The sequence below is a fragment of the Dermacentor andersoni genome, chromosome 8, assembly GCF_023375885.2.
Source record: "Dermacentor andersoni chromosome 8, qqDerAnde1_hic_scaffold, whole genome shotgun sequence".
NCBI lineage: Eukaryota > Metazoa > Arthropoda > Arachnida > Ixodida > Ixodidae > Dermacentor > Dermacentor andersoni.
In genome coordinates, this window is record NC_092821.1 from 72,722,105 (window position 1) to 72,740,129 (window position 18,025).

An 18,025-nucleotide genomic window follows, 5' to 3' on the forward strand; every position below is an offset into this window, starting at 1 on the left:
GTTTACCAAGGTACAGCTTTTAGCAGCCGCCCTATCCTTTTGGTTTCTAAAGAGAAAAAAAAAATAATTGATTTGATTTGATATTGAACTTACATTTGCTTTGAGCAGAAGCTTCTGCTGCTTTGGAACATTTCAGTTTATTATGTTGGAAGAATAATGTGTCCCCGCATCATATGTTTGTAGCTAAGATATAATGTGCAAGAAATTTGGCCCACGAGTAAAAGCACAGACTCAGTCATTCCGAAAGCGATTCGTGTGAGAGATGGGACGACGCAAAGCTCACTCGCGGCCTCGGCGCCGGGAATCGAGTGTGACGCAACGTGGGCACCGCAGCACGGTCGTTGAACACGAAAGCGTCTGGCGCACCGTTTCCAAGAGACGCGACCCACGCGCGCCTAGAAGCTGTAGCTGGGACAGGCACGACGTCACCGAAGCGAAAGTATGCCGTGTAGCTTGCGTATGCAGATACAGCGGGCGCCTTCGGGATGCGTACACCTAAACACAACGCAAGCCTCACAAAAAGCTGCAGATTTCACCCACCCATTGTATGAGGCCGTGTCTTTAGTAAACAGCTTTTTAACGGGAAGCATTCTTTGCCTCTTTCGCGGCACGTCGCGGTAGGCAGGTAGGCTCCTGTCTCGCCTCGCTTTAATATAAAAGAAAGTAATGTGCGACCGATGGAAGAACCGAGCCTCTGCCCTGGAGCACAGCAGCCCGCTGCTCTAACCACTAGGCCACGATCGTTTTCTTTTCTTCTTTCTTTTCTTTATCGTACGCGTGCTTCGTTCAGAAGGCAGCCATACCTTTGAAACACTCGGCCACTTCCTCGTCTTTACTTCTGACAGCTCGCGCTTTGAGGCGCCGTGTTAGACTGCACAATCTCTGGGACAGGTCCACCTTGCTGCGTGTTTTCCTCGTAGCAGTTTACCCATACAGAAACTGCGACGTTTTTTCTTTTTTTTTTTTTTTAACTGCGACGTTGTACCAACCTCATCATCGCCCATGTTAATCACGTTACAACATTTCTTCGCCGGAATACAGATGGCATCGTCGTTTTAGCATACACCACATGACGTAGTCAAAGATACGTACGATTATATAACATGTAGTTGCTGATGACGTCGCAAACTGCGTTTTTCTCTCTTACGCTCGTCCACGGTCCACGTGGCCGGAACCCAACAATCGTCATGCCGTGAGCTCGCGTCGAACGGCCGGCGTAGATAAGTCTTTGCTGACGTACGATCGTCTTCGATGTCCTATTAGTCGTGCATGCTGTCACGCGTCCGTTACCAACCCACACAAACACAACTACTCAATTAACACAAACGCGTTGGTTCATCTGGTAACGGCTTGCGGAACCGCAAACAGTGCTGGATATTGTCAGGTGTCTGCAACATGCTTCACATAACCACGATTCCGACAATGCGAGGGTCGTCAATTTTTTTTAAAGTTATTGTTATCATTATTTCCTGATTCATATCCGTCATTCCCGGAGCCGTGCACCGTTCCTGCCCGTACATACAATGGCAGCATAGCTGTAATCAAAATACAGAGGCATAAGTGCGGGGACGGCGATTAAGGGCGTAGCTTGTTCGCGATGGTCGTGCGGTGTGTACCACGAAGCCAAAACAAACGCGCTGTTCAAGGACGTGCGCGTATATCGTCGCGAAATGAGCTGTGCCAGTTGACTGTAGCGCGAGACCGTCTCTAGCGCTCTTCCCCGCTCCTGGTTTTGCATGCAGATGAGATACGGACGTGAAATCGAGTTTGATTGATTCACTCCTTCACTGCTTGACTGACAGAGTGAGTGAGCGATTGATTTTACAACCCCAAATCAACACAGGGTCTTTTTACTAGACGCCTTAGTGAAAAAACACTTAATTTTATTGCGAATATCGCGGGGCCTGGCTTTCGCCGGCAGAGGCAGCAGACGACGAGCCCGTCTGGCAAGCTCTGTAGCGTGAGGTCGCATGTAGCCTATTAAGTATTTTAGTTCCGGGTTATCTATTTCCTTATGCACGCTGTCACACCTTCGCGGTCGCAGTGCTCCCACAGAGACGTGAGAGACGGGACCCACAAGAAAACGTTAATCCAGAGGCTTCCTGGCTCGATTGTCCACGCTTTTATGCAACTATATGCATTCCGGCAGCTCTTCGGCCCACTTATAGTCCGACGAACAGAAAGGGGCCACGCTCGACACCCCATACAAAAGGCCGAGCGCATAGGAGCGCGCGTCAAGACAGGTCACCGACCTCCGGAGACACGCGACGAATCCTCAAGCGAACAAGAAGGCGTCCGCAAAAGCCGCGCCTTGCGGTCCTGTCAAGCGCCCGTAAAAGACGGCGATTCTCAAACACGCAGGGCGTGCTTTCTTCTGCTTTATATATATATGTATATATATATATATATATATATATATATATATATATATATATATATATATATATATATATATATATATATATATATATATATATATTTCTTTTTACCACAGAAGCTGCGGTTTATGACGACGTTTCACGCGTACTTCCTGTACCAGATAAAGAGGGCTTCTTCATTTCTATTATTCCTTTTTCCTTCTTTTTTTTTTTTTTTTTTGCACTAGGCGCCAGGAACACGTACTGTCATGTGATAAACGCCGCTGTCGTTGAAACCTTTTAGGTAGAAAGACCGACAGACAGCGCATGTGGCATGTTAAAATGGGTACGTGCCGGTTTTCACAATAACAGTCTTATACAAAACATCACCAAGCGCACATCCATCAAAATAGAGATTACTGATTTCGTGAAAGTCGACGATCATCCCCAAAGGATGGATACGCCACCAATCACTTCTTCTATCTTTAATTTTTCTTTCTTTTCTTACGAGAACGCGGAGGATCGTTTCACTGCAAATGAAAGAAGCGCGGAAAGTCAGGCAACGCTGGGACCTGACATTCAGCCGCACGATTTGTGCTCACCATTTCTATACGTGCTGTCTGAGCACGCTCGCCTTGCACCATGCCGGATCATTTTACACCGCTGATCCATTACTCGGCTAATTAATGCCACATAATGCCGCTAGAGCGATACATGCATTCACGAGCCGCAGCGACCACTCGACAACTTCTTGAAAAAAAAATTAAATTATGGGGTTTTACGTGCCAAAACCACTGTCTGATTATGAGGCACGCCGTAGTGGAGGACTCCGGAAATTTCGAACACCTGGGGTTCTTCAACGTGCACCAAAATCTAAGTACACGGGTGTCTTCGCATTTCGCCCCCATCGAAATCCGGCCGCCGTGGCAACAACTTCTTGAGAACAGCGCCAAACGCCTTTCGTGATATGCTTAAAGCCACTGGGCGACAACAAAACCGAACGTAAGCTGGAGAAAAATACGGAAATTATTACAGCTCAGACACGGCAGCTGTTCACTGTCAAAAAAAAAAAAGGCCGACAAGCCATTATGAGTTCGCCCCAAGTACGGGACAAACTTCAGAACACATACACGCCACACGCGCACGTGTACACACTGATGGCTATCAGACGACTGCACGAGCAATCCAAACCAAGCATGCTTCGAACGGCAACTCCGTTTGCTTTCGCGAGGAACAATATTCTAGATAATTTCGAACGGTACAGTACTAACTATTTCAAATCTGCGACGTTCAAAAAAAGAAAAGTCGCAGTTTCGTATTAAGGAGAAGCATCCATTGCGATACCAAACTAGTGGAGAGCTATAAGAAGTCAGGATAGTAATTTTATCCGCCGTGTAGACTTGTAAACATGGGCCCACTAACCAATTAACAAGCATGGTGTCACGCGCGCACAAGCAAACATGAACACATCTCACTCGATGTCCGCGGAAACTCTCTGTCAAAACGGTCCAGTGAGGAAACGCGGCAGCAGCAGAGAGCGAACTGACCTTCGTGCAGCCGCTCGCATCAACGCCAACTAAGTCGCGAAAATGCAGCGCTGAGCGGACTCCGTACGGGTCGCAGATGGCTTTCAAGATAAAGCGGCCCGGCCGGGCGAGCGAGGCCGCCCGGAGTAGAACGCACCCGCCCTCTCGCCGAAGCCTTTCGCGCGACGGAAGGTGGCGCGCTTCCCTGCCCCTGTCGTCCGTTGCGTGCGCGAGAGTGATTCGCAATCGCAGGCTCACCCTCGCAACCTTTCGCTCGCACATACAGCATACCGCGCGCGGCGACGATTTTATCCCCCTTGGACTTTATACGGAACCTCACGGCGACGGCGAGGGCAGAAATGCGCCTGGAGTGCATATTGCTACGAGGCGCTGCAGCAGCGAACGATGGTGAGAGGACTGACGAAGACGACGACCGTCGCTCGGGCTCCATCTTGTATGCCTGTCTTCTGTCCGTTGTATATGTCGTGTAAATATATTGTTAACGGGCAGAAGACAGGCATAATTGCTATCGCCATAAAAGCTGGAGCGGGGCAGGTCGGCCTACCGCGTAAAGCACGCGAGCGGCGCAACACCATCCCCAGCTGACGTCACACGCGAGAGGGCGCCACCGAAACTCCTCGGAGCTAATACAACCTACTCAAGCAAACAAAGGGCTGAGTGTCGAGTTCGACCGCAATTTCCCTCTTTCTGTCCTCCTTACTTACGGGCTGGAACACCTTTCTTTCATATTTTTCTTTTAGCTCCTAAATAATTTATGTCCTCCTTACTGTCGATAGCCAATACAGTTTATTCTTTTCCTTCAAAAATGGGACGTACCGTTAGACAGTTGATTGACAATTTCCGCAAACTTATTATTCATTTACTCTTTCCGTTTACACGTAGTTTCCTTCAGGCGAAGACTACAGACGCCAGGAACCTCGCTTCCCGCGCTCAGCTGCTGCTGCGAAATGAGTCCCCTTCCCCTCAACGCCCTCCCTTCTGTTTATTATTATTATTATTATCGTTTCTCTTTTTATTTCATCTGGCTTCCGCGTCCTCGAGACAATGGGAACCCCGTAATTGAACGCGCCCGCGCACTCCGGAGGAAGTCATGCCTCCGTGACCCGGCATTATGTGGCAGCTGCCGCCGCAGTTTCCGCCTTTTTTCAGAGGCCTTTTTCCGAGCGGGAAAGACAAAAAAAAATGAAGAGGCGGAGTTTATTCAAAAGACAGAACTCACGCAACCGTGATGGGAGCGCTCTCTGGAGGGCTTTTCCCTCATCCGTTGCGACTGGGCACAGCACGTCATGCGGACGGCTTTGTCGGCAGACCACCACGGGGCGCGCCATAGCATAGCGGGAGTTGACCTGGTGGCGTAATAGCTAACCTGGCCTCACTTCCCAAACGTGGGCTGTATAGAGTTACGAAAGATGCGGGGAAGCCACCGGCGCAGAGACGACACTAATCCCAAGAGCACTGAAAGAGACGCGGAAACATAGCAGCTCTTCCAACTAAAACTGCATTTGAATAATACACGCGTATATACGTGATGAAAATGTACAATGTTACATTCATGCGTACGCGTACAGTAAGGTTAATATTCCACAGTACGAACCATGTAAGACGCTTCTGCAGCGGCTGTTGTTGTTGCTGCTGTTGAATGTTTGCGTTTGCTCTTTTTCATCACGCCAACTCAGCGTACGTGTCCGTGATTGAAACACAGGTTACTTAGAAGGAAATTACGCGACTATATCTTCTGTATTCGTGTAGTTAAGATTCTGCACTGGCTAACCACCGTGGATACGGTACCCCAACTCGCCCCAACAAATGCCACGCTATAAACGACGATAAAATCGGGGGTTCCCGAATAATTCCGACGAGTCGCCGTTTGTCGCGATATTGCGGCATATATAGAGCTTCTAATCGCGTAAATCAAAAGAAAATCGACGCCTAATCCGCACAAGTGGAATTCTTACGTCAGGTGTAGTTATCGAACAACAACAAAAATTGGCATGCCATCAACTTCCAATATGAAAACAACACTTAGCAAGGAGCTTCAAAACGCGTCTGACCGCTCTATAGCAACCTCGCGATGATGTCATCACTTTAATTTTAAATTTTTATTTTTCTGACGTACGAAAATGGGAAAGTACGCTTCTTTAGGGCCGGTCATAGCGAAAACCCAAGTAAACTATGCAGGCAGGTATTTAATAATACCGAAAGACAAAGCACATAGCACCATCAGATTAGGATCCAGCATAGTATGACAGTACATATAATTTACACAGCGTCATGAACCTCTCGCACGAAGTGTTTGCACGCTCGGTAATAAGCGAACAACGACAGGTTCTGGCAAAGGTCCTGTTGGCAAAGAACCAGCACGCACGCAGAGACGGGGCTGCAGACGCCGCACTGGCACAACGCGCCAAACATCGTTTAAAATGCGGCGCCCTTCTGCGTAAAAACCGCCGCGCTAGCTTATAGTGGCCATGGCGTTGTTCTGCTGAGCTCGAGGTCGCAAGTTCGACCCCGGCCGATAAGGGCTATATGCAATTAGGCTCGTCTAATTACATTTAGGTGCCCGTTAAAGAATTCCAAGGCGATCACACTTAATTCGGAGTCGGCCACTACTGCATGCCTCATAGTTAGATCGCGGCTGCGGCATGTACAACATCACAATCCAATTTCTTCTACTTCGCGGTAAAGCGAGATTGTCTTTTTTGGGCATTTTTTTTAACTTGCAGAAGCTCGTGCGCATGTGTTACGAAGCCAAGCAGTGCAGGCGAGTATGACGCCGCTTTCGGCTTCTGTGGCCTTGCGCAGCTCTTGTTTGCTTTCGCGAAGTCAGAAGACTCCGATTCCGCCTTTTCAGGTACGTATACAACGCAGAAATGCTTTCACCAGACAACTGCCGCACGGGTTTCGATTTAACTTGTTGTATTTAAGAATCCTAACGAATGCAGGAAAGAAAAATTATTTAGCCCATCGATTTTTTTTTCATTTAGAAAAAATGCTGGAAATCGTACGGCTAGAAAAAAAAAAATCCCTAGAGCACGAAGTTCACAAATGCATGTCACACTGCACCAAAGACAGACATCTCAGTTCTGTAAACTGCACTCTCTTGGCGCATCTAAAGGCAACAAATGTAATTTATGAATTTACAGCTCACGGGAATTTGTCGCAATGATTACGAGGGTTCTGCGAAAGTCCTGCTCTCAAATCAGCCGTGTAATTTACAGAGCTGTACAATACAGAAATATGTTGTGATTTAGATTGCTTTATATGTGCGGTTCACAGATATGTGAAATCCTTTTTTATTGTAGAGTTACAAAGTTGTAAATTTAGTTCTTCAGCTTCTCGTTATTGTCTTGATTTGAACGATATTCCGCAATCCGTGTAAAAGAAACGATGGCCTAAATAAAATATGTGCTCCCTGCAGTCGGTCGATTGTAACTTCTTGTCTTTTAAATGCAGCAATCCTCATCAAATTCAGTGAAGTGGTTGCCGAGGAAAACGATTTCTCAGTTCCCATGTGCTTAAATGAGAGCAAGCTTTACGCAAGCCGCTCGCAAGTATAAGCGTAAATGTTGCACATCCTTTGCTTCCCCAGTTTCGATAAACGACTTGTGGCTGGTGTTAACTCGTCTGTCTCGTCCTTTTTCTTCTAGGCAGTTTCCTTCGAGGTCGTGTCCCCTTCCTTCAATTTATTACGCTTTTAAAAGCAGAGCTTCTCTTTTCAAGCCTTGCCGGGTTTCATGACCGTGGCTGCCGCCTGGCTGTGCCTTTGCCGAATAGGCGAACCAATCAGAGTGGAGCACGCGCGCAGCCGGGTTCCTTGCAGTACCACCAGATCGCGCTAGCCTCGAGACGCGCATCCGCGGCAGCGGCTGCGCCAGCTGTGCAGGGGAACGAATAAAAGAACCAGAGAGGCTTGTCTTCCTGCATTCGCGGCTGCACGGTAACCAGGAACTATGTGCGTCTTGCAGATACAATGGATTCGAATTGCGCTATTCACGTAACTTGAACCAAGGATTTATAAAAGAAAAGGTTAATCACAGCTGAAAGAAACCAACGGCATATGGCGGGCCGTCATGTGGCGCTCTTAGAGTACTTCTTTTTTTACATTCCGCGTAATTAGTTCATTCATCATCATCAGCCTGGTTACGCCCACTGCAGGGCAAAGGCCTCTCCCATACTTCTCCAACTACCCCGGTCATGCACTAATTGCGGCCATGCCGCCCCTGCAAACTTCTTAATCTCATCCGCCCACCTAACTTTCTGCCGCCCCCTGCTACGCTTCCCTTCCCTTGGGATCCAGTCCGTAACCCTTATTGACCATCGGTTATCTTCCCTCCTCATTACATGTCCTGCCCATGCCCATTTCTTTTTCTTGATTTCAACTAAGATGTCATTTACTCGCGTTTGTTCCCTCACCCAATCTGCTCTTTTCTTATCCCTTAACGTTACACCTATCATTCTTCTTTCCATAGCTCGTTGCGTCGTCCTCAAATTGAGTAGAACCCTTTTCGTAAGCCTCCAGGTTTCTGCCCCGTAGGTGAGTACTGGTAAGACACAGCTATTATACACTTTTCTCTTGAGGGATAATGGCAACCTGCTGTTCATGATCTGAGAATGCCTACCAAACGCACCCCAGCCCATTCTTATTCTTCTGATTATTTCCGTCTCATGATCCGGATCCACCGTCACTACCTGCCCTAAGTAGATGTATTCCCTTACGACTTCCAGTGCCTCGCTGCCTATTGTAAATTGCTGTTCTCTTCCGAGACTGTTAAACATTACTTTAGTTTTCTGCAGATTAATTTTTAGACCCACTCTTCTGCTTTGCCTCTCCAGGTCAGTGAGCATGCATTGCAATTGGTCCCCTGAGTTACTAAGCAAGGCAATATCATTAGCGAATCGCAAGTTACTAAGGTACTCTCCATTAATTTTTATCCCCAGTTCTTCCCAATCCAGGTCTCTGAATACCTCCTGTAAACACGCTGTGAATAGCATTGGAGAGATCGTATCTCCCTGCCTGACGCCTTTCTTTATTGGGATTTTGTTGCTTTCTTTATGGAGGACTACGGTGGCTGTGGAGCCGCTATAGATATCTTTCAGTATTTTTACATACGGCTCGTCTACACCCTGATTCCGTAATGCCTCCATGACTGCTGAGGTTTCGACAGAATCAAACGCTTTCTCGTAATCAATGAAAGCTATATATAAGGGTTGGTTATATTCCGCACATTTCTCTATCACCTGATTGATAGTGTGAATATGGTCTATTGTTGAGTAGCCTTTACGGAATCCTGCCTGGTCCTTTGCTTGACAGAAGTCTAAGGTGTTCCTGATTCTATTTGCGATTACCTTAGTAAATATTTTGTAGGCAAGGGACAGTAAGCTGATCGGTCTATAATTTTTCAAGTCTTTGGCGTCCCCTTTCTTATGGATTAGGATTATGTTAGCGTTCTTCCAAGATTCCGGTATGCTCGAGGTCATGAGGCATTGCGTATACAGGGTGGCCAGTTTCTCTAGAACAATCTGACCACCATCCTTCAACAAATCTGATGTTACCTGATCCTCCCCAGCTGCCTTCCCCCTTTGCATATCTCCCAAGGCTTTCTTTACTTCTTCCGGCGTTACCTTTGGGACTTCGAATTCCTCTAGACTATTTTCTCTTCCATTATAGTCGTGGGTGCCACTGGTACTGTATAAATCTCTATAGAACTCCTCAGCCACTTGAACTATCTCATCCATATTAGTAATGATATTGCCGGCTTTGTCTCTTAACGCATACATCTTATTCTTGCCAATTCCTAGTTTCTTCTTCACTGTTTTTAGGCTTCCGCCGTTCCTGAGAGCATGTTCAATTCTATCCATATTATACTTCCTTATGACATTAGTTCATTAATTAGTTCATTAATTAGTTCATTAACATTAGTTAGTTCAATTAGTTCATTAACTAAGATGAATTACGCAACATTTTTAATATGCACTTTAGGACCAAGTGCGTCACGTAGCGTTGTATAGGAGGCTCAGCAACGACCGATTCAATTTTTGTGGCAAAGTACATGCTGCGTGGCGATCTTTTTCGGCTTTTAACGGAACCCCCGCCAAATATGAAATAAAGTCCCGTGACTGCGCTCGTGCGTTATCCTATTGCAGCGCTCTCAACCGCGCTTCGTGCGAAAGAACCGTGCGCGCGGACCGTGCCAAAGTGAGCGGTGCCCGCCGTGGTCGCTCAGTGGCTATGGTGCTGGGCTGCTGAGCACGAGGTCGCGGGATCGAATCCCGGCCGCGGCGGCCGCATTCCGATGGGGGCGAAATGCGAAAACACCCATGTACTTAGATTTAGGTGCAAGTTAAAGAACCCCAGGAGGTCGAAATTTCCGGAGTCCTCCACTACGGCATGCCTCATAATCGGAAAGCGGTTTTGGCACGTAAAACCCCATAATTTAATTTTTAAACTGAGCGGCCGCGGCCCTAGGCATCGGCTTCACAGTGCGTCAGCATCTTTCCCGGTGGCACGCGGAATGGAAGCGCCGTCGTCCCTGATAAGCGACTGGCTCGACACACGGTTGAGCTTGGCCTCATTCTCAGCTTGGATTAACAACAGACAGTTGAGCACAGATAAAAAAAAAAGAAACACTGTTACAGGGCCCCAGCTGGGCCGTACATAACATGAACGAAGCGATCCATGAAGGCTCTCTCAACATTGTTTGCTTAACGCCGGCTTAGATTCAAGGTTGTGAATGGGTTATTCAGAGAAGAAGGCGTATATAGTCGTATCCCACGGCCACCTCGTCATCACTCCGCATAGCCCACTTTTTTATACGCTTTCCCTTCCATCTGCAGAGAAGGGTATCAGACTTAAGGACTATCTCCGTTTCCTCAATAAATTATCCTCTGTCCCTCCCCCACTAACGCTTATTCGCTTCACATAGACTCCAGCATTGGTGTTGGATATGAGTAATTACTTTGTAACACCTAACTGCTTGCGGCCAGAACAACAACAACACGCGTAGTCATTGGGTGCAGCTTAGCGGCAGCGACGAGCTTCTTCACAAAATAAATTTACAGTGTTCTCACGTAATTATTCCTCGGTTGAGCAAATGAACTTGCGCCGGTTTAGACCACGACTATTTTTGCTCCAGAGTTGAGCCGGAACATGGGGGCAGACGTGTTCTCTGGACCGAAACGCAAACCGAAACGAAACAAAAAAAGTTTCGATTCGACACAAGTTGGCGCTGTCTTCTTTTGGGCGTGCGCAGATAAGTTTCCCGTCTTCGCCCTGTTTCCGCCGCTGTGCCAAGTTTCAGTCGACCGTCGGCAGTTGTGTTGCCCTCTTCGTTGCTATTTGGATCCGTGTTTCCTTTATTTCTTCTTTTTTTTCCTGGCTAAGCTTACGAACCACTCCAATCGTCGCGAACCGGCGCAGCTTTCTGTCGCTCTATAAGAAATAAACGTTCGGCTTCATCCAAACTCGGCTGGTCACTCCGCGCCCACGTGCAAGGCTTTAAATAAAGCAATCGGCTGGAATTCCTGCAGGTCATGCGGCTATCCGCGAATGCGCGCAGCAGAGCACCGCGAATGGCAACGTATATAATGACGCGTCCTGGTACGCGTACATTCATTGCCCTCACTATCCTTGGGGATAACCACTTGAATCTATGGGTATATAGGCAGCGCGGCGCGCTTGTGAAGTCACAAATGAGCATTTCTATATTTGTTCCTTTGTGTCTTTCACTTTGTGCTCGTGACTACATTTCCGATGGGAAAACGGAAGTGGCAGCCGGGGAGCACCGAGACACACCGCAAGGGCCTCTTACCCACTCCGTTCGCAGAAGCGCGCTCCATTTCCTTCCTTCCCTCGTTCAAGATAAAAAAAATAAGCTCAGAAAGAAAGAAAGAAAGAAAGAAAGAAGGACGATAAATGTAGCTTCAGAGGCTGGTGGGAGACGCACCTCAGTACGCAGGCAGGAAAGCTCTTGCGCGCAAATAAAAAACGAAAAGGAAGAGGAGTAAGAACAGCGCTCACACACATACATTACAAACAGACGCGATATACCGTATACGTTCACGCGCAAACCTACTTCGTCTTCCTGTCTTTTTTATTTCTTTTTCTTGGCGGCCCATACCTACATCGCGCTCCTGCCTCAAGGCTTGTAAGCTTCGGCACTATAGTATCGTCTGCTTTTTTTTTTTTTGTATATATATGTCTCGCTCTTTCGTTGATCTCGCAGCGACAAAGCGTGTTCAGCCGAAAGCGCCGGTTGGTTAAAGTGGTGCGCGCGCATGAATCTGCCTCCCGTGCAAGAAGCACGTATATAGTGTAGCGAAGCCGCGGCCGCGAAAACAGCTTCGGAAGCGAGGGGAAACCGGGTCGCCGGCTGTTACACGAGAGCGAGGGGGGAGGGCGACTGACTAACCGGCGAGAAACGGGGCTCAAACAACCGCGTGGTGGGAAATGGGCAGAAAAGAGGGCAGAAAAGACAGCACACACACACAAGAAAAAAGTATAAATAAAAGAGAACGAGTATATTACGCGAGGGGCCCGTAAACGGGCCCGGAGAATGGTTGTGCTCCGTTGAATGAAGAGCACGGCGCACTCACGCGACGGTGCATCGCTGCTCCATCTTCTGCGTAACGCTCGGAAAAATGGGAGAAAGAGAGAGAGAGAGAAAATAGAAGAGACAGAGTCACTACAAAGAGCATAGCCACTACGTACAATGAAACTTGTATAGACGGTTCCGGAGTGTTCAGTAAATGCTCGCGCGCACTGCTACCGCTTGCAGGCGACGGTAAAACAACGAGCTAGAGGGTCAACATAAAGAGAGACAGGGAGAGATAGGTTTTCGATGTAGCAAGGTGGCGAGAGTGAGGCGCGGAAGGCAAATGTCCGCCTATAGCGAACAGCAGGACGCGCGATTGTTCGGTTGATGCGCGATGCGGCCAGTGGTGCCGGTGCAGTAGAAGCGGAATACAACGATGTACCGTTCCTCGTTTGATATTAGTTGGTAGACGAAACGAAACAGAAAAAGGAAGAAAAAAGACGCTCCTATGGTCTAAGCTGAATAAGGCAAACGAACGCGGTCACAGCAAGTGTTCTACCTTAGCTGTTCGAGGTACAAACTTGGGTGGAACTAACATTTTACATTATGGGGCTTTACGTGCCTAAACCAAGTTAACTGGCACGCCGTAGTGGGGTAATCCTGGTCAATTTTGAACATCCGGGGTTCTTCAACGTGCACCTAAATTTAATTCACAGGACTCTTCACTTTGCATATCCGCTACTATCGAAATGCGACCGCCAACGCCGGGATTGAACCCGCGACCTCGAGCTCAATTCGGCGAGGCTATAGTTAGCAACGATTTCGAATAGATTGAGAGCTTACGGAAAAGACTACCTCAACCTTATACTTTCGCGTTTCACAGCGGTGTATCTTGACTGAAGATATGGATTCAAGTTATAATCACGTTAGTAATATCGAAGATTAGGTTGCCTTATATATCGCAACACAGCGGTCGACGAGGCGTCGACGCTGTAGTAGAAGGTTCCGGATTTATTTTGAACACATGGACATTTTTTTTTTTTTTTTGTAATGTGCACCCAAGCAACAGTGCGTGAACGTTTCCGCATGCACACCAGTGTGCATTAAACTATAAAGAAAATTTACCGGAATGTAAATTCTTATTAATCGTTAGCATGCACCTGCGTTTTCAGCGCATGTTATAGTTGCATTCATGTCCCAGAGCGCTCTTTTTTTTTTCTCTTTCACTAGGTTGATCATTGCTCCTACTTAATAAAAAAAAACATTTATAGCTCAACATCTTTGCATGTAGTCAGATGAACTTCAGGCTAGATACTACAACAATATTGCGATTTTTAGGCTAAATTTCCTTTGAGAACATCCTTACTAACACGAGCCATTACTGGTTTGAAACACAGAAGAAGAGAGAGAGAGAGAGAGCAAATGATAAATGAAAGGTAGGGAGGTTAACCAGGACTGAGCCCGGTTGGCTACCCTACACTGGGGAAAGGGAAACGGGAACGGAAAGATTAAAGAGAGAAGAGAAAGTCCACCGGGGATATCGTTCAGTCACTCAGTCCGGATCACAGACGCTGACTCAATTCTGTATCTTTCAAATATCGCAGAAGAAAGAGCCCAAGAAGCCTACCGCTCCAAAAAAAAGTTAAAAATACATTTCTTTCCTCGACCCCCAGTGCGGTCACGAGTGTCACGATAAGCCCTTCTCCTGCACTGCTCTTGTCTCCTGAAACAGAGCACGGCCGCGACGAGCAGCAATAGCTCGCTCTGGGTGTGCATCGAGCGTCCATATTCGAACCCGGATCACCTGCAGTTGAAAACGGTTCGTTTCTTTTTTCTTTCATTCATTTCTACTCCTTCCTTTTGCCGTGAACGGAACGCTTCCTGCACGAAGCCGGAAGTTCAGGGAGATCCCGCGAGAACTGGTTTAGAACCATGCCGGTGGCGATTCACCATGCGCTCTATTGTATGTTCAATATGTGGGCTTACCACGCATATGCTATTGGACATACTTTTTTGTCCCTATCCTTCTTTTTCGTTGTTTTTCCTTTCATTGCAGCCTTACCCGAGTATGTTTAGTCTGGCTTATGTAGTTATAAGCGTGCCGTTTGTCAATGTCAGTGCATTATGTTCCATCTATTATGCCGCTGTTTGTGTGACGTCACGCGGTTGTGTGTGACGTGTGTGTGGCGGAGTGTGGTGACGTCCTAGAAGCACAGTCAGTTTACTACTGATGAAATTTGCGGCACTTCGCCTCTCCCATCATCACGATCGAGTACTACAGTTAGCCAAATATATAATGAAGCAAGCAGGACCGTGAGCTAGAAAGAAAGAAATGTAGCTAGTTTAGAAAAAAAAAAGAAAGCAAGAAAAGAGACGCGTCGTATCTAAGTTTACCGAAAACGGAAAGGCAGTGCACATGGACCTCCCTTATTCTAGAAAGTCCCTTTACTCAAACTCCGCCTCCACTCAAAAAAGTAGGGTGCTTCAAAACACGTAACAAAACCAAAGCCCCTAAATGTGGCTGGCAGCGCCGTTCCTCGACAGAAGTGGCCACTGCTCTTCCATGACATTATGTCTCAACTCTCGTGAAGCACAGCATCCTCAGTCCAAGGGCGGCGTTGAGCTCAACTCAGTGGTAGGGTGAGTGTATACGCTCCCTGCAGGAAGCCTATGAAGGGAGCCTATATACAGTAACTGTACTCGGTGGAATCGAGGGAGAACGTCAAGTCTAGGGTAGTTTGAGAAACGTGAGTGTTACTAGCGAAGATTACGCGATGAAAGACGCGTTATTCTTTTACATATGAAAGTGTAGTTACGTTACTTCCTGCTTCGTATGTTACAGTTGCCGCTTCAAGGCAACTGTAGCGAATGCAACCGTAATATTTACCGGAGAACGCTTGCAACGAACGGTTCTTTCAGGTTCTTTCTTTTTATTTCCCCCGCAAGCGGACGCGCCGAGGCGAGCGCCACCTGGTGGTGCTGCTAGTAACCATGCGGCGCACGCGGAGCGCGCCTCCGACCCCCAGGGGATCCTTAGCGCGCTCCCAATGCACGGGAAACGGGCATTTTTGCATTGCGACCCCATCAAAAAGCGGTCGCCGCGGCCGGGATGCACAAACAAAGTGCCGAGTTTAGAGCCGGGCAACAGAGCCCACATTCGGAAAAAAAAATTACAGCGTCAGTGAAGAATGAAGTTTCACCTTATGAAGTTGCGCACCAAATAGTTAGAGGCGAGAGAAAAACAAGAGACCCCCATGTTGAGCCGCGCCCACCCAACACCATACGAAGTCCAAAGCAGAGAACAACTTGGTTCACGAGAACGAGCCCTGACCTTTGGCCCCTTAACCAAGGGAGGTCAACCTGGGCCACGCGTTCCACCGGTGGCCTACATCCTCTTGCCAAAGTCAGTGGCGTGCATTACATGCAATCGGCCACGGCTTCTGGTGGTGGTAACAAGGTGTTTGGGAGGAATACATACTTACCCATGCTAGCATCGTGAATGAGTGCGGAGCGTGAGGCAGCGCAAGAACAAAAGAGGCGACAGACTGGGGCCGCGGAGAGGCAATATTTTGTTTCGGCACGAAATACGAGAAGTGCCACACGCACCCCGCGCCGCGACACCAGCGGTCTTGCGCAAGTGATTTGAAAGAAGTCCGCTCATTGCCTGTCTTGCGTGCTTTCTCCTGAGCTATGTGGAGCGCTCGGCAAGGAAAACGTTCGTTCGTTCGTTCGTTCGTTCGTTCGTTCGTTCGTTCGTTCGTTCGTTCGTTCGTTCGTTCGTTCGTTCGTTCGTTCGTTCGTTCGTTCGTTCGTTCGTTCGTTCGTTCGTTCGTTCGTTCGTTCGTTCGTTCGTTCGTTCGTTCGTTCGTTCGTTCGTTCGTTCGTTCGTTCGTTCGTTCGTTCGTTCGTTCGTTCGTTCGTTCGTTCGTTCGTTCGTTCGTTCGTTCGTTCGTTCGTTCGTTCGTTCGTTCGTTCGTTCGTTCGTTCGTTCGTTCGTTCGTTCGTTCGTTCGTTCGTTCGTTCGTTCGTTCGTTCGTTCGTTCGTTCGTTCGTTCGTTCGTTCGTTCGTTCGTTCGTTCGTTCGTTCGTTCGTTCGTTCGTTCGTTCGTTCGTTCGTTCGTTCGTTCGTTCGTTCGTTCGTTCGTTCGTTCGTTCGTTCGTTCGTTCGTTCGTTCGTTCGTTCGTTCGTTCGTTCGTTCGTTCGTTCGTTCGTTCGTTCGTTCGTTCGTTCGTTCGTTCGTTCGTTCGTTCGTTCGTTCGTTCGTTCGTTCGTTCGTTCGTTCGTTCGTTCGTTCGTTCGTTCGTTCGTTCGTTCGTTCGTTCGTTCGTTCGTTCGTTCGTTCGTTCGTTCGTTCGTTCGTTCGTTCGTTCGTTCGTTCGTTCGTTCGTTCGTTCGTTCGTTCGTTCGTTCGTTCGTTCGTTCGTTCGTTCGTTCGTTCGTTCGTTCGTTCGTTCGTTCGTTCGTTCGTTCGTTCGTTCGTTCGTTCGTTCGTTCGTTCGTTCGTTCGTTCGTTCGTTCGTTCGTTCGTTCGTTCGTTCGTTCGTTCGTTCGTTCGTTCGTTCGTTCGTTCGTTCGTTCGTTCGTTCGTTCGTTCGTTCGTTCGTTCGTTCGTTCGTTCGTTCGTTCGTTCGTTCGTTCGTTCGTTCGTTCGTTCGTTCGTTCGTTCGTTCGTTCGTTCGTTCGTTCGTTCGTTCGTTCGTTCGTTCGTTCGTTCGTTCGTTCGTTCGTTCGTTCGTTCGTTCGTTCGTTCGTTCGTTCGTTCGTTCGTTCGTTCGTTCGTTCGTTCGTTCGTTCGTTCGTTCGTTCGTTCGTTCGTTCGTTCGTTCGTTCGTTCGTTCGTTCGTTCGTTCGTTCGTTCGTTCGTTCGTTCGTTCGTTCGTTCGTTCGTTCGTTCGTTCGTTCGTTCGTTCGTTCGTTCGTTCGTTCGTTCGTTCGTTCGTTCGTTCGTTCGTTCGTTCGTTCGTTCGTTCGTTCGTTCGTTCGTTCGTTCGTTCGTTCGTTCGTTCGTTCGTTCGTTCGTTCGTTCGTTCGTTCGTTCGTTCGTTCGTTCGTTCGTTCGTTCGTTCGTTCGTTCGTTCGTTCGTTCGTTCGTTCGTCCGTCCGTCCGTCCGTCCGTCCGTCCGTCCGTCCGTCCGTTCGTCCGTTCGTTCTACAGATCCGTTATGATCGGTGCCGCAAGCACTTTTGTACACACCTGTGCAGTGCATTGACATAACTTCAGCAAGCACACGCATCCAGAGCGCCATCAAAGTGAGAGCGGCAGTTCGGAGTGCTCCCTTCACCACTGGCGGTACCGTACATTCTGGTAACGTTTTCTGAAACTCGTTTTTTTTTTCTCGAAACGTGGTCATGTGACAACAATTAGTCTCAGTTCACGTCTAATTTCTGCCATATCAAGCATTTCAGGACAGTGCGAGCAAGAATATATATAGTTTATATTGTTGTTTCTGCTATGCGAGAAGGAGTAGCCGCCACCACCGCATCTCTTTCTTTTATTTTCATGTCAATAAAAACATAATTGTTTAGAATATAAAAGAAACAGAAGTAGCGTTTGGCGTGTGCTACACTTAAAGCGCTTTAAGTGGGTGC

At 47.9% G+C, this 18,025-nt stretch overlaps 1 protein-coding gene across 3 annotated transcripts in view; it reads right to left on the reverse strand.

Moving 5' to 3' along the window:
• LOC126538845 (rab11 family-interacting protein 4A-like) overlaps positions 1-18,025 on the reverse strand; it is a 256,433-nt gene that overhangs the window by 148,560 nt on the left and 89,848 nt on the right. The gene's annotated exons all lie outside the window — the stretch shown is intronic.